The 16,945-nt window shown below is 37.0% G+C and overlaps 2 protein-coding genes across 6 annotated transcripts in view; one reads left to right on the top strand and one right to left on the bottom strand.

Moving 5' to 3' along the window:
• LOC136840685 (uncharacterized) overlaps nt 1-16,945 on the top strand; it is a 74,649-nt gene that overhangs the window by 12,175 nt on the left and 45,529 nt on the right. The window lies entirely within an intron of this gene.
• Nucleotides 1-16,945, bottom strand: part of LOC136840686 (uncharacterized) — a 68,503-nt gene that overhangs the window by 21,359 nt on the left and 30,199 nt on the right. The gene's annotated exons all lie outside the window — the stretch shown is intronic.

The following is a 16,945-nucleotide window of genomic DNA, read 5'->3' as shown; positions in this document are numbered from 1 at the left end:
TGCAGTTGGCTTTTGACATGCGTAGTTATATTTAAAAAAGGGGCAAAGCATGGTACGCGCAGCTGACTTTAAAAAAAGAGCAACGGATGACTTGCGCAGTTGACTTTAAAAAAAGGAGTAATGGGCGACATGCACAACTGACTACTAAAAAAGAAGCAATGGATGACAAGCACAGTTGACTTTAAAAAAGGAGCCAAGAATGACATGCGCGGTTAACTTTAAAAAGAGCACTGGATGACATGCGCAGTTAATTTTAAAAAAAGTGCAATGGATGACACGTGCAGTTGGCTTTTGACATGCGCATTTAGCTTTAAAAAAGGAGCAATGTATGACATGCGCAGCTGACTGAAAAAGGAGGAGCGGATGACCTGCGCAGCTGACTTTAAAGATAGCGCAGTGGGTGAAATGCGCGGTACCTGATTCGTGTCGGCAGATCAACAGACGCCACGCTTTATATAAATCAGTACAATTTTTCTTTGTCTGATCAAAGACGAAGGCGAGGCTCTTTCTGTATTGTGGTACACCTGACAACGGTTGGCGCCTCACAGTCAACCTACTTCGTCATCTCCTTTACTCATTCCTCCATCAGTCAGCACCTTCTTTCTCTCTGTAGTACTGTTATTAATTCCCATACTGATATCATCTCTGCGAGTTTCGAAAAACAATAGAACAGAGTGTGATGTATAGGACTCAAGGCATCATCATATACTCTTCTTTCTGGTCAGGTACCCGACATCAATTACACTTCCTGAGATAAGAGGGAACGTTGCTGTACATGACGGTGGCTGGAGACTTCCGCACGTACAAAACTATGACGATGATGATTCATATTCTTCCAAAATGCCTCATTACCTTAACCCATTCTTATCTACAGGCATTAAGGAAATCCTTATTCCAAACTTAAAATCGAAGTAAACAAAATGACAGGCAAGATGAGAAATTGAAGCATAACAGTTTTACCTTCGAAATCAAGCGCCTATTCAACTTAATGGTTATGCAAATTTAGATAATGACAAACACCTTCATTCATGCAAAGTTTATCTCTTCTTCAATCTTTGATGCTGGATGCAGTGACAAATAAGAAACAAGTAAAAAATGTGCCGAAGTTTCTTCGGCGCAATCGAGTTTTCTGCTCAGCCGCTACAGCGTATAATCAAAGCCAGCGAAAATGGATCTATCTTGCGGTGGTATAGGTATAATGCTGTATGAGCTGCGGCCCATGAAACTTTAACCACGGCCCTGTGGTGGGCTATTCTATATCGTTGCCAGAAGCACGATTATGCCTAACTTTAACCTTAAAGAAAATAAATAAAAAATAGTGAGGCTAGAGGGCTGCAATTTGGTAAGTTTGATGACTGGAGGGTGGATGATCAACATACCAATTTGCAGCCCTCTAGCCTCAGGAGTTTTTAAGATCTGGGGGCGGACAGAAAAAGTGCGGACGGAGAGACAAAGACATCGCAATAGTTTTCTTTTACAGAAAACTAAAGTCAGTTCTAACAGATCTGACTTCAGAAACTATCCCTGTTAAAAGAATGCCAATATCATATCAATCATTCAATCTTTATTCCATGGCGACTGAGCCATCTTCATTTGAATCCAAAACCATTACCGAAGAGTTCATTTGAAACATCTGAGTTTTCTTCAAAATTTCTCGAATTCTTCTGCCTTCATTTCAAGTCGTTTTATGCGTTCCAAATATCTAAATAACTCATTTCAATGGAAGAAAGGAAATTTTTATCATTCCCGCGTACGTCGTATCACCTGTATAATAATAATAATAACAACACAGGTGATTCCTGTAGACGTGAGGATTGATAAGCGGCACACGTAGTTTACAGTTATGCACGTAATTATATCTTGGTGAGCGGAGTTGCTGAAAGTGGGTACTTGTGAGAATGGTTTTTCTCACACATGTGGGCTAGTGTCTCACTTTATAATACTAAGCAATCATACTCTCTCTCTCTCTAACACACACACACACACCACCCACGCACATACATTACATATGCACACACACACACACATATATATGTACGTATGTTTACTTTATCACTTACACAATTGTTCTGTGCATTAATGCACTTTATCACAGGACACATTAAAACTGGATGGTATCTAGCAGAGACATTCACTCAGGAAAAGGTAAATACGTTACAAGCTTTCTAGGACTAACTTGACAATGGGGACTGTTAGTCCTGGAAAGCTTGTAACTTTTCCTAAATAAATATCTCCGCTAGATACCATCCAGTTTCTATGAGGTCCTCCTAGTAATATATATATATATATATATATATATATATATATATATATATATATATATATATATATATATATATATATATATATACATATACTATATATTATATATATATATATACATATATATATATTATATATATATATATATATATATATATATATATGTATATATATATATATATTGTATATATAAATTGTAAAAAATCAAAGATAACATAAGACAACCTTATGTTATCCTCCCCAGAATTCGAACCTATGCCTTTGGGTTGGAACAAGAGCGACGGTGAGCATTACAACTGAACCGCCAGTTGATGGCTCAGTGGTTATGGTCACTATCATCCTTAGAAAGAGGAAGGTTCGAATTCTGGCAAGGATAGGTGTAAGTGGACAAGATATTAATGGGTTAATTCAGGCCTCATATGTGCAAGTGTAACAATGATTATATATATATATATATATATATATATATATATATATATATATATATATATATATATATATATATATATATATATATATATATATATATATATATATATATATATATATATATAATTCGTGCCATGTTGATTGAATAAGTACAGCAAAAGAAGACTACCAAACGACAAGAACTGAACGTGTATGACAGTTACAAATGATAAAGGATTAATGGTCTTTTCGCGTGAATGAACCTTAAAACCAGGGTACTGTACTGGAACCCTTGTACTGAAGCCCAAGAATGAGCAAGCTATACTACAGCTCAAAGTTAACATAGGTGAAATGGTTGTCCCTCTGCTAGATGTGACACCTGGGATACCACCAGCAGTACCAATAAATGCACAGGTACTACAGTTAATTCAGAAAGATATGACTGAAAGGAGGACGCTGACCACATATATTCGTTCTCTTCCACTTCCCAAAAATATGCTCTGCAAGACAGGAGTTCAACCCTTGCTCTTCAGAAAAAATAAGCTGACTAGCCTTTTAGATTCAGTCACATCTGGTCCACATCCCAAATTGAAACATAAAATCCTTAAAGTGTCAGTGACCAAACAAGCATAAGTCTAGAATTTTTAATATCAAGACTGACAGTCTAGTGTTGCTCAATAACAAGAATGACAGTCTTGAGCTTGTCAAATAACGAAGCTGGTAGAGTCTTGAGTTGACAAATACCAAAGTGAGTCTTTAGTTCCAAATACCAGGCCTGATAGTGTTGAGTCATTAACAAGACTGATGGAGTCTTGAGTTGAAAAATACCAAGGTTAACAGTCTAGAGTTTCAAAAAGCAAGATTAACAGTCTAGAGTTGCAAAATAGCATGACCAATGGAATTCAAGCAGCCAAATAACAAAAATGGCAGTCTAGAATTGCAAAATATCAAGTCTCTTGGAGTTCTGAATTGTCAAATACCAAGACTGACAATCTAGACCTGTCAAATAGCAAGACTGATGGAGACTCTAGTTGCCAAATACCAGGACAAACGTCCTCGAGTTGCCAGATTCCGCCATTCAGGTAGCCGTAAAGATCACCGCTTCTTTCTCGCTGTCTTTCAAACACCTGCAGAAAATAGTCTTCTGTCCATTACACTTGTGTTTTTCTAGAACATCTGAGTCGTGGGAGTGATGACGCGAGATGTTGGTTCACGACGCACGTCAGATGTCACTGATGAGTGAATCGAGAAGACTGTTACGAAAGGTGTCTTTGTCAGGAATAGAGGAAGACAGTTTGGTATTGTTTCACCTGCGTTATGGTATTGGTTCTCTTGCGTTAAATGAGCTGTGATGTATTCTCTTCAGATACTGATGTATCAGGATGAAATTCAGGCTATTGTTTTATATCATTAATCACATAATCCCCGTTGAATTATCCTTGTAGAATATTCTAACTATAATAAACACTGCGAAGTGAATGAATTAGCAGAGAAACCGAGAAATTAATACATTTAGGTAGAAAACTCATGCCTTTAAACGTTGCAGAAATTGAACGCAAGTAGTATTGATAGGAAAGTTTTCAGAATCGCTAACAGAATACAATAGAGGAATAAGTGAAAAATAGATGATAAATACCATCAAAGTCAGAAAGAATCTACCCTACCATTCAATCAAGAGAGAATAGAGTAGAATATAGAATTTAGGCCAAAGACCAAGCAATGGGACCTATTAGGTCATTCAGCGCTGAAAGGGAAATTGACATTAAGAAGGTTTGGAAAGTATAGCAGGAGGAAAACCTCACAGTTGAGCTATGAAACAATTGTTAGAGAGGGTGGAAAGTCAGATGGAAGGAGGAATGGAGGTACACTAAAAGGAATGAGAGAGGTTGCCGCTAGGGGCCGAAGTGACGCTGCAAAGACCCTTAAGTAATGCCTACAGTGCACCACGTGAGGTGCACTGATCACACTACCCCCCTACGGAGTAGCCTATTCAGTCAACAGGTCACTGGATGTTATGATTTACAATTCCATTTGACTGAGTCGTCGGGAATCACTTCCTTCCCCGTAGGGGGTTAATGTCATCAGTACACCTCATGCGGTGCACTGTAGGCATTACTTAAGTTTCCTTGCAGCGTCCCTACGGCCCCTAGCTGCAACCCCTTTCGTTCTTTTTACTGTACCTCCATTCATATTCTCTCTCCCATCTGACTTCCCACCCCTCCTAACAATTGATTCATAGTGCAACTGCGAGGTTTTCCTCCTGTTACACCTTTCGACCCTTTTAATCTCAATTTCCGTGTCAGCGCTGAATGACCTCATAGGTCCCAGTGACTGGCCTTTGGCCTAAATTCTATATTCAGTTCAATTCAATAAACATTTGTTAGATTCTTCTGCCTAATGAAGATATGGTGTTAACTACTGAGTAACAAAGAAAGCACAATAGACAGTATTGAGGCTGTTGACCTCTTGCTTCGAGCATGGTACTGATTTAAATATAAGTATGAGCGTCAGCATGCAGGCTGTCAGCGAGTTTTACTTTAAACGTAGCAAGCAATTTTGGGACACTGCAGTTTAATCCTCAGTAATATTCCTCATTGCGAGGTAATAAAATAATAAAACATAGGATTATTGTTCAAAATAATAAAACAGCATTATCGTATTTCTACAGTCCTTGTCACTAAAGTATATCCTTTGCTATTAATAATTTTTTTGCACAAGCATCTTAAAATCGTTCTTGTTCTTTTGGAAGAGGCAAATGACCTACAGCTGTTGCTGTCAAAAGCTCTTGACTTCATAAATTGCAACCATAAACAATTAGAAAATGCGCCGAAGTTTCTTCACCGCAATCGAGTTTTCTGTACTTCGTATAATCACGGCCACCGAAAATAGATATATCTTTCAGTGGTCTCGGTATAATGCTGTATGAGCCACGTCGGTATAATGCTGTATGAGCCACGGCCCATGAAACTTTAACCACGACCCGGTGGTTGCCAGACGCACGATTATGGCTAACTTTAACCTTAAATAAAATCAAAACTACTGAGGCCAGAGGTCTGCAATTTGGTATGTTTGATGATTGGAGGGTGGATGATCAACATACCAATTTGCAGCCCTCTAGCTTCAGTAACTTTTAAGATATGAAGGCAGACAGAAAAAATGCGGACAGAAAAAAGTGCTGACGGACAGACAAGCCCAGGACAATGGTTTTCTTTGCAGAAAACTAAAAAAGTCACCGGATGTGAAAACACTTGAATTCCGCAAGGTTTACTGAAAGGTTGCCGTAAGCTTTGAAAAACTTACGAGTAAAAGGTTTTCAAAAATTCTGATATGTAGTCGTTTTTATATCACGTTTACTGTTAGAAATATTATCATTCTTAGCAAGAAGTTGCAATCATAGTGACTCGAAATTATTCTTGTATTAATAAAAATACTACGTACTGTATTAATGACTGAAAACCAAACAGGGTAAGGAGTAACTACTTGGCATTTTTAACAGATTTTCAATGCGTGTACAAGACTAAGTAGAGATTTTGTTCTGTTCTTATCAAGGGAAATAAAAATATAAAAGTTATATAAAGATGGCTTTAGAGAATTCGCAAGTATATGGTTCAGGGAAGTTCTTAATCACACACACACACACAAATATATATATATATATATATATATATATATATATATATATACATACATATATATATATTATATATATATAAATATATATATGTGTATTTATGTATGTATGTATGTATGTACGTATGTAGGCATACATATACAATTTGGAGTTTATTGCTAAGGCCAACGTTTCGCAACTACACTGTTGCATTTCCAAGGCTGAAGGAGCCTAGTGTCCTACTGTCTTATTTTGGACTCCAACAAGTAAGAATTCGAGAGCTGCAGCTCTAAGTGCATAAGTATATATATATATATATATATATATATATATATATATATATATATATATATATATATATATATATATATATATATATAATATATATATATATATATATATATATATATATATATATATATATATATATATATATATATATATATATATATATATATATATATATATATATATATATATATATATATATATATATATATATATATATATATATATATATATATATATATATATATATATATATATATATATATATATATATATATATATATATAATATGTATATATATATATATATATATATATATATATATATATATATATATATATATATATATATATATATATATATATAAAATTCACATCCTCACAGGGCACAGTAATCACTGCTTTCAAAATAGATTGAGAGAGAGAGAGAGAGATTAATTTATGGTTACTAAAACTATAACTGGTGTCACAACATCTAGGTTATTGACACCGTGAGAGAGAGAGAGAGAGAGAGAGAGAGAGAGAGAGAGAGAGAGAGAGAGAGAGAGAGAGAGAGAGAGTTTAAAAGTTACGGCCTTGCGGTGAGATGTCTGAATAAAGAGAAATCAAGGATTATTATTTTCGAGTTTTCAAGGCATCTCGGTTGCGCAATGATGCTCTCTGCGCTTAAATTGGCAATTTGCAACATGCAAGTCTACCCCAAAGCCAAATCAAAGTCCTTCAAAAGAAGGCATCGGGCTTACCCCCTACAAAAATGGGAAAAAAGCACGTTGAAAGAAGAAGAAGAAGAAGAAGAAGAAGAAGAAGAAGAGTATTTGTTAGCTTACCCCTGGAATACCTTCGTTGTCGAATTTTCCGCTCTTCTAACTTATCTTTGTTGGGAAAGAGCAAAATTCCTCCTTTTATTAGAATGGAATGGAATCTAGGATTTAGGCCAAAGGCCAAGCACTGGGACCTGTAAGGTCATTCGGCGCTGGAGAGGAAAATGAGAGCAGGTAGGTCTGACAGGTGTAACAGGAGGAAAACCTTTTGCAGTTGCGCTATGAAATAATTATTAGGAGAGGGTGGATAGCAAGTTGGAAGAAAGATAACATGAATGGAGGTGCAGTAAAAGGAATGAAAGGGGTTACAGCTAGGGGCCGAAGGGACGTTGCACAGAACCTTTAGTAATGCCTACAGTGCACCGCATGAGGTGCACTGACGGCTCTATCCCCCTACGGAGAAAGTCATAGCATGCAGTAAGTCATCTGATTTTCCCAACTTATCAATATTCCACTCTTACTCTCCCAAATTTTACTACATCAAAAAGCTTTGTTTTACGATTTACTTTTACCAAAGTTATCAGATTATTTGTGTATTGTATTGAATTCTCCCCTCGTTTATAGTGTTTTTTTTCTTTTAAAATGAATAATATTTGGTTTCTAATGGTCCCGTATCAAGTGCAGAGAAATAAAACATCTATAAATATTTTGAAGAACTGAAAAACACGTACAGTTCACAGTGACTATGTACATCTATTAATTACATTACAATGGATTTTTTTTAAATTTCAGACAATATTTATAAAAAATTGTATCAGTAATTTATTTTGCACGGAACTTTTCAAGAGATCTTGTACATTTTTTTCACATTTTTAGTACTAAACTCACGATTTTTCGTAAAAAATGAAAAATTTAAGGTTGATGTCATCAAAATTACATGAAATCCCAGCCAACCTGCATCTTAAGAAACTACAAAGGAAGAAATTTTTTATCAAGGATAATAATAATAATAATAATAATAATAATAATAATAATAATAATAATAATAATAATAATAATAATAATAAAAATAATTAGAGTACCACCCGACCTATCATTGTAAATTTCGCAACCTGCACCCTAAGAAACTACAAAGGAAGAAGAAATTTTATATCAGTAATAATAATAATAATAATAATAATAATAATAATAATAATAATAATTAATTAGAGTACCACTAAACCCATCATTGTAAAATTTAAAATATTTCATAAAACAGTTTTTAATTGCCCTCTCAAATTTCTTGTGAGAAGTATTACAAAAACTATTAAAGTCTTTGTAGGCCGACTTTGTAGTCCTATTACTGAAATATGAATCCTACTCATAAAAGAGAATAGTTTATCTTCACAGTTGCAATAAAGGTTGAGAGCTTAGTTGTATTTCATTTAGAATATATTCATGTATTATCTGTTCAGTCGGAAATTGTCAGATAAAACCATAAATTACTTTCAGTACAAGTTATTATAATCGTATGTATACAAGCATGTGTAGATGTATTTAGGCAAATGCAGTTGTATACGTAAATGTAATCATGTATGTGAATGTATGTTCATAGTCACTAATATTGCCACAGATATATGCATTAACACATTATGTAGGTTTTTGTGAAGCCTGCATTATGACAAGAGAGAGAGAGAGAGAGAGAGAGAGAGAGAGAGAGAGAGAGAGAGAGAGAGAGAGAGAGATCTAGAGAGAGAGAGAGAATAGATAGAGAGACACACACACACACACATCTATATATATATCATATGTAATATATATATATATATATATATATATATATATATATATATATATATATATATATATATATATATATATATATATATATGTGTGTGTGTGTGTGTGTGTGTGTGTGTTGTGTGTTTAAAATTCTTCATATCATTCTGCACATGATTTCTAGAAGAAAAATGTGCTGTCTTAAAGAGTATGTAAATGACATGCGATCAAAACTCATGCATATTTTTACCAAAAAAACCATTTGCCATGAGTAAATAACTTCAGAGAAACTAAAAAAAAAAAACTCTCTCCCTCCGCCCCCTTATACACCATTAATTTCTGTCGCATGTCTCCTCTCTCCTGGGGGTAACTTAGCCCTCTCTTCGACTATAATTTATGTCAATATATATCTGTCCTCTGATTTTTAGTTTTCTGTAAATGAAAAACATTTTGTTTGCTTTGTCTGTCCGTCCGCACTTTTTCTGTCCGCCCTCTGATCTTAAAAACTGCTAATGCTAGAGGGCTGAAAATTGCTATGCTGATCATTCACCCTCCAATCATCAAACATACCAAATTGCAGCCCTCTAGCCTCATTAGTTTTGATTTTACTTAAGGTTAAAGTTAGCCATAATCGTGCTTCTGGCAACGGTATAGCATAGGCCACCACCAGGCAGTGGTTAAAGTTTCATGGGCCGCGGCTCATACAGCATTATACAGAGACCACCGAAAGATAGATATATTTCCGGTGGCCTTGGTTATACGCTGTAGCGGCTGTACAGAAAACTGGATTGCGCCGAAGTTTGTTTTTTTTTTATAACCTTTCTGTTATATGAACAAACTGCTTCAGCACGCACTTCTCATCGTCTCACCGATGAAAAACTTCGTCTTTGCACCCTTTTATTTTTCATTCTTTCGGCAATTATCTGTTTTTATTCACGAATCACTTTGTCTCGCCTTGTTTTGAAACTGAATTGAGTATAGATTTTAGGCTAAAGGCCAAGCACTGGGACCTATGAGGTCATTCAGCGCTGAAACGGAAATTGACGGTAAAAGGTTTGAAAGGTGTGACAGCAGTTGCACTATGAATCAATTGTTAGGAGAGGGCGGAAAGTAGACGGAAGAAAGACTATATGAAAGGAGGTACAGTAAAAGAAACGAAAGGGGCTGCAGCTAGGGGCCGAAGGCACGCTGCAAAGAACCTCAAGTAATGCCTACAGTGCACTGCATGAGGTCCACTGACGTCACTAACCCCCTACGGGGCTTGTCTTGAAATTACTTCTGTTTTCAAATTCAATTTCAAATTCGAAACTCTATTCATATGAATACAAAATTTAAGTCACCGTTACCTGCTGGTCACTTTATACAGACCTCGTTAATTTCATCGTTGCTTAAGCGTATTCTATTCCTTTTACTGTACCTCCTTTCATATTCTCTTTCCTCCATCTTCCTTTCCACCCTCTCCTAACAATTGCTTCATAATGGGACGTTTTCCTCCTGTTACACCTTTTCAGACCTTTCTGATCTCATTTTCCCTTTCTGCGATGAATGACCTCATAGGTCCCAGCGCTTGGTCTTTGGCCTTGATTTCATTTCTATCCCGTTCCATAGTATTCTGGAGAATATTGATTTGCATAATTTGCAACGTTTATCTTTTTAGAACCTTCGAATTCCCTACTACTTTCTTGTGTACATATCAGCTATTCGGCTTTTCAAGAAATTCCGATCTCATTTACTAACCACATCTAACTTCGTCCCGCCATTCCCGGGCGCCAGAAGAATGGAATGGAATGGAATGTGGAATTTAGGCCAAAAGCCAAGCGCTGGACCTATGATGAGGTCACTCCGCGCTGAAAGCGGAATTGAGAGTGGGTAGTTTGAAAGGTGTAACAGGAGGAAAACCTCGCAGCTGCACTTATGAACCAATTGTTAGGAGAGGGCTGAGGAAAGAAAGATGGAAGATGAAGAATATGAACGAAGGTTCAGTAAAGGGAATGAAAGAGATTGCAGCTAGGAGCCGAATGGGCGCTGCAAAGAACCTAAAGTAATGCCTACAGTGCACCGCGTGAGGTGAACTGACGGCACTACTCTCCCTACGGGGTGGATGTCTGCTGTACCGTATAATTTCCCGAAACACGTACCACGCTCTCTCGCAAACATCTGTCCCACGAAAACCTTTGTCCGTCGCAGTGGCTTGAAATGACTCGATCACACAACCTTCTATTAAGCGCAGTTCATTTACTAGATTATCTAGGAGTTAATGGATACATTTTTTTAATCTATATACATCGCGTTTTATAACACAGATGTGCCTAAATTCACTGTATAACCTCTATAATGTAACATTTATGAATCACATTCCTTCAGAATGTAATCTCATGCAGTGGTCACAGTTAGGTATCAAAAAAAAAAAAAGGCTTCTTTACAGATCTTCCACAAACTGATTTTCCTTTCTAGATCCCCGTGACCTGCTGTCTATATGATACAATGCTCTTTCTATATCCCAAACTCAGATTTATGTGCCCCCAACAGCACTGTCTGTTTGTCTTAATCCTTGGTCTAGAAAACAATCATAGTCAACACTCGACAGCAGGGCTGCCCAACCCCATGCCCCCGGGCCAAAAGTGACCCGTTTGATTTTGAAAGTGGTCCGCTAGAGAAAAATATGTAAAAGTATATTTCTCGTTTTTATGTCGCAACAATATCTTATTCCTAAATTCTGAGTGATATATATATATATTATATATAATATTATATATATATATATATATATAATTATATATATATATATATATATAATTATATATATATATATATATATATATATATATATACACATGTGTGTGTGTGTATATATACACACATACACACTCACATATACATACATACACACAGGTGGCCCTCCTAACTTTGTTTTTTTCAAGAGTGGCCCCCAGACTCAAGAACTTGGGCGGCCGTACTCTACACCCATCTAATCACGGGTATTCCTAGCAGGTATCGTGAAGCTTATACAAGATACATTGACAATTACCTCCATAACCATCAAAAGTCCTACAATATAGGACGCACTAATGAATGTGAAAGCGTTTCACTGGAAAGGATGAAAGTACAAGTTAAAAAGTTAAGTATACCTTAGTTTACAAGACCACTGAGATAATTAACAGCTCTCCTAGGGCTGGCCCGAAGGATTAGACTTATTTTACGTGGCTAAGAACCAATTGGTTACCTAGCAACGGGACCTACAGCTTATTGTGGAATCCGAACCACATTATAGCGAGAAATGAATGTCTATCACCAGAAATAAATTCCTCTAATTCTTCATTGGCCGGCCGGAGACTCGAACTCGGGCCTAACGAGTGCTAGCCGACAACTCTACCGACTCTCCCAACGAGGAACTACGTCAATTAAGTATGATATCAACGAGGGAATTGGAACTGGAATATGAAGTCTAGGCCGAAGGCCAAACGCTGGGATCTATGATGATGAGGTCATTCAGCGCTGAAAATAATGTTGAGACAATTGTTAGGAAAGGGTTAAGGAAAGTAAGATGGTAGAAAGGGAATTTGAACGGAGGTATAGTAAAAGGAATGAAAGGGGTTGCAGCTGGGGGCCGAGGGGATGCTGCAAATAACCTTATGTAATGCTTACAGTGCAGTGCGTGTGGTGCACTGACGGCAATAAACGGACACCAATCGTATTAATTTAGAAAATTTGGGAAGGCCTGCAAAGTTTTTTCCCATTTTTCTTGAAATATTATTAATGAACATTGATTATATGAGTGAAATCTTTAAAATAATACGAAAAACAGGTGGAATAATGAACAGAGATAATTTGAACTGAATATTTAAAGTTATGAAAAAACGAGGTGGTGAGGCAGTGGGAGTTAGTTTCATCCTCAAACATAATTGTTCGCGACTTTTGTTTTATCTTGTATCAGTTTCGGATCATAATTATGAAATCAGAAAGAGACAAAGAATTTTTTAGTTTTCTGAAAAAAAAAAAAAAAAAAAAAAAAAAAAAAAAACTATTGAGATGGCTTTGTCTGTCCGTCCGCACTTTTCAGTCCGTCCCCAGGTCTTGAAAACTACTGAGGCTAGAGGGCTGCAAATTGGTATGTTGATCATCCACCCTCCAATTATCAGACATACCAAATTGCAGCCCTCTAGCCTCAGTAGTTTTTCTTTTACTTAAGGTTACATTTAGCCATGATTGTGCGTCTGGCAACGCTACAGGTCAGGCCACCACCGGGCCGTGGTTGAAAGTTTTATGGGCCCTGCTCATACAGCATTATACGCTGTACAGAAAACTCGATTGTGCCGAGGGAGTTTCGGCGAATTTTTGACTTGTTATAATTTATTCTCACGTTGCTTGTGCTTTCGACCGGAAAATCACATGCAGTAATTTCAAAATATCTTTTGGGAGATGAATTATCTACGTGACGTGAAATGCTCTTGCAGCAATAATGGAATACGACTGTTCTTGCAGTTATTTTCTTAAGAAATGGACACCAAAGCACAAAAAAAAAAAAAACACGACCCTGCTAAATCAGTTTCCATTAAAGGAACTTTTCGGACATTTCAAAATAAATCCTTGAAAATTTTTGAATTCGCCTAACTGGCCAGCTTGAACAGCATTCACAACAAAAATTTGTTCTGATTAATTTCGAAAACTTGACGAAAGCGTACTTTCTCACACTGAGTTCTGGAGCTTATTCCGGAGACTACAAATTTCTTTGATAATTATCTGACCCAATGACAAAAAAAAAAAAAAAAAAGTAAAAGATCCGCCGAAGTTTCTTCAGCGCAATCGAGTTTTTTGTACAGCGTATAATCAAGGCCACCGAAAATAGATCTAACTTTCGGTGGTCTCGGTATAATGCCGTATGAGCCGCGGCCCATGAAGCTTTAACCACGGCCCCGTGGTGGCTTATCCTATATCGCTGCCAGGAGCACGATCATGGCTAACTTTAACCTTGAATAAAATAAAAACCACAGAGGCTAGAGGGATGCAATTTGGGATGTTTGATGATTGGAGGGTGGATGAACAACATACCAATTTGCAGCCCCCTAGCCTCAGTAGTTTTTAAAATCTGAGGGTGGACAGAAAAAGTGCGGACGGACAGGCAAAGCCGGCACAATAGTTTTCTTTTACAGAAAACCAAAAATAGAATCTGAAGTTTGATATTAGAAAGGTACAAATAATGACAAGATTATACACTGTGCGTACGTTTAAACTTTCTTTTTTACAAACGTACACAAGCGAAACGATCACATATGGGCATTACACATGTGTAATGCAAAGACATTCACACTTAAACCAACACACACCCACACATTTTTTTACAACTTTACACAAGCAAAACTATCACATGTGAATAACAATGTGTAATGCAAAGTTATTCACACATAAACACCAACACACATTTTTTTTTAAATCTACACAAGCGAAACTATCACACACGTGCATTTCACATATGTAGTGCAAAGACATTCACACAAAACACCAACACACATTTTTTCACATTTACACAAGCAAATCTACCACACATGTGTAATGCACAGACATTCAAGCATAAACACTAACACACACACACGTGCTATCAACATAAACCGCTCTCACTCAATGTATCCACGAACTCTTGGATTAGTTAATTTTCGAAATGGCTGGATACAGAGACTGGGCAGGTGTGAGCGTGACTTCCACGTCCAATATATATTTGTTTCACTTGACTGAGAATAACTGTGTTCTGCGAAGCAGGTGTGCTGCTGATGTTACCTATAGCCTTTTCTGAGTTGCTTTCGACTCCCATTTTCTTCTGTTACTGCCGTCGAATGAACACCACAATATTTTTGGAAGCTTGAATTTTTCAAGTCAATGGCCCCTTTGGTGGGCTCGTTCCATATGAGCAAAGTTCATCTTCTGAATAATGATAATGATAATAACAATAATTTGTTAACATCGATTTAGGCTCCAAGATCACCTGTGGCTTTCATCTCATCATATGTATGCGTAACTTTTAGGCCTATGGGCCTTTTCAAGTGATATGCGGGCGATGGGTGTGGGGGGACAACTATTTTGTAGTTGCTGTGTGGTAGAAGTTGCAAGTAGGTTTTGTGAAGGACACAAACTGTGACACTTACTTTTTGCTTTAAACTCTTGCTAAGGGGTCATCCTTACTCTTGTGGCTGTTAGGGGCTGAAAACAGCAATTTCCGATGCAGTTATCGGGTTTATATATTGTACAATAGTTTTACTACACTTTCTGCTGGGCTGAGAAATTATGCCTGTCAGGTTTCATGATATCATGAATACGTTTTGGCATTAGCTTGAAATGTTGAACAACAGTGTATAAGTTGGCGGTACATGTGAACTGTAACCTATTTAAAAATTTCCGTCTGTAATCTGTATTCTATCTCTTCTGTGCAAAGCAACAAAAAGAGATCAAGATAACGTACAGATTTCGAAATGTTGAAATGATGGAAATGACTGCACATTTATATTGCTTGACTATTCTGCTGAAAGATTTCCGCTTGGTTTTCGATACTGATCACCAGATGAATCGGCGAGAATGAAGTCATTATCACCTCCTCCAGTGCAGTACTGAAATTAAATAAAATATATAATTAGATAACGATGATTTTTCCACAACGATGAACCATTAGAGGACTGACGCTCCACTGCAGGTGATGACATTTCAGATACTGTTCATCTGCACGTTGACTCCTGGACAGTGTTATTACGATGCTGAGTTGGCCAAGACTTACATTTAGCCTTTCTGAGTAATGTCGTCAGGAAAAGCTGAACGGATTCTTCCTCCTCTGAAGCCTATAACTCCCTTGCCAACTGTACTGACAGGGAGTACCTTTATTCCTTAGGCAAAAAAAGCCAAGTCTTAGTTTGTGTTTTGGCTGATGAGTATTTTTCTTACACAGGGAAGACCTCAAAGACAGCAACAGCTAAGACTGGTCTCTGAGAAATGGCACTGACATTCTTTCCAGCGCTGTCGTTCTAGAATTTAATCGCGTCTTTTCTGGTGGTCTGTCAGACTGTTTTGCGGAACAAGAAGGCCAGAGTTTCTGGAAAAGTTGGAGGTTGTCACATTCAGTATCAATGAGGGCAAGAATGCTTGTTTTTTTCCGCCTTCACTAATGGGAGGACTTTTCTTTCATGATTTGTATTAAAAACTCATCATAATTATGCTTTGTTTACACTGAGAGTTGTAAATCTCTAGGCCGAAGTCCCACTGTGGTTGCAAAAGAGGGAATTCCTGTACTGAGATGAATGGTTTTTTGTATATGTGCCTGGATTTCACTAGTAAATAAGCATGTTACAAGGGCCCAGTCTGTCTCACCACTTGCCCCTAAAGAAGTCTGAAAAATGTAGGTACCTTGGTCCAAGCTTCGGGTCCGTGGCTGGCTTTGTGACCTCCTCCCAAATCACTGCCCTTTTTGACTTATGCAACTTCACTTTACTTCCAGATACTAGCACGTGGATTTTACTGTTTACAGTCGATATGTTCATGTTTATTGATCAATATGAAGGTTAAAGGTTTGTTTATAATTAGATGTACCACAAGAACCTTCAGTGCAAAAATCAGTTATAGTGAAAGGCACCCTTACACCAAAATGGAAAAATAAATTTAGGAATCTCTCTCTCTCTCTCCCTCCAGTTATCCTTGTATTAAACTTGCAACCTTTTAGTCAAGAGTTTTCTTCAATTTATCAACATCCTCATCCTGAATGACGCATTTTCTCCCAAGGTATTTCATAGGCACAAAATAACGTCATATTCTGCCTTTTAGTTTTTTGCAAAAGAAAACTATTGTGCAGGCTTTGTCTGTCCGTCCGCACTTTATTCTGTCCG

Source organism: Macrobrachium rosenbergii, chromosome 8 (genome assembly GCF_040412425.1).
Source record: "Macrobrachium rosenbergii isolate ZJJX-2024 chromosome 8, ASM4041242v1, whole genome shotgun sequence".
In the NCBI taxonomy this organism is placed as follows: domain Eukaryota; kingdom Metazoa; phylum Arthropoda; class Malacostraca; order Decapoda; family Palaemonidae; genus Macrobrachium; species Macrobrachium rosenbergii.
Note: the sequence above shows the minus strand (reverse complement) of the source record. Positions and strands in the feature narration are given on the sequence as shown.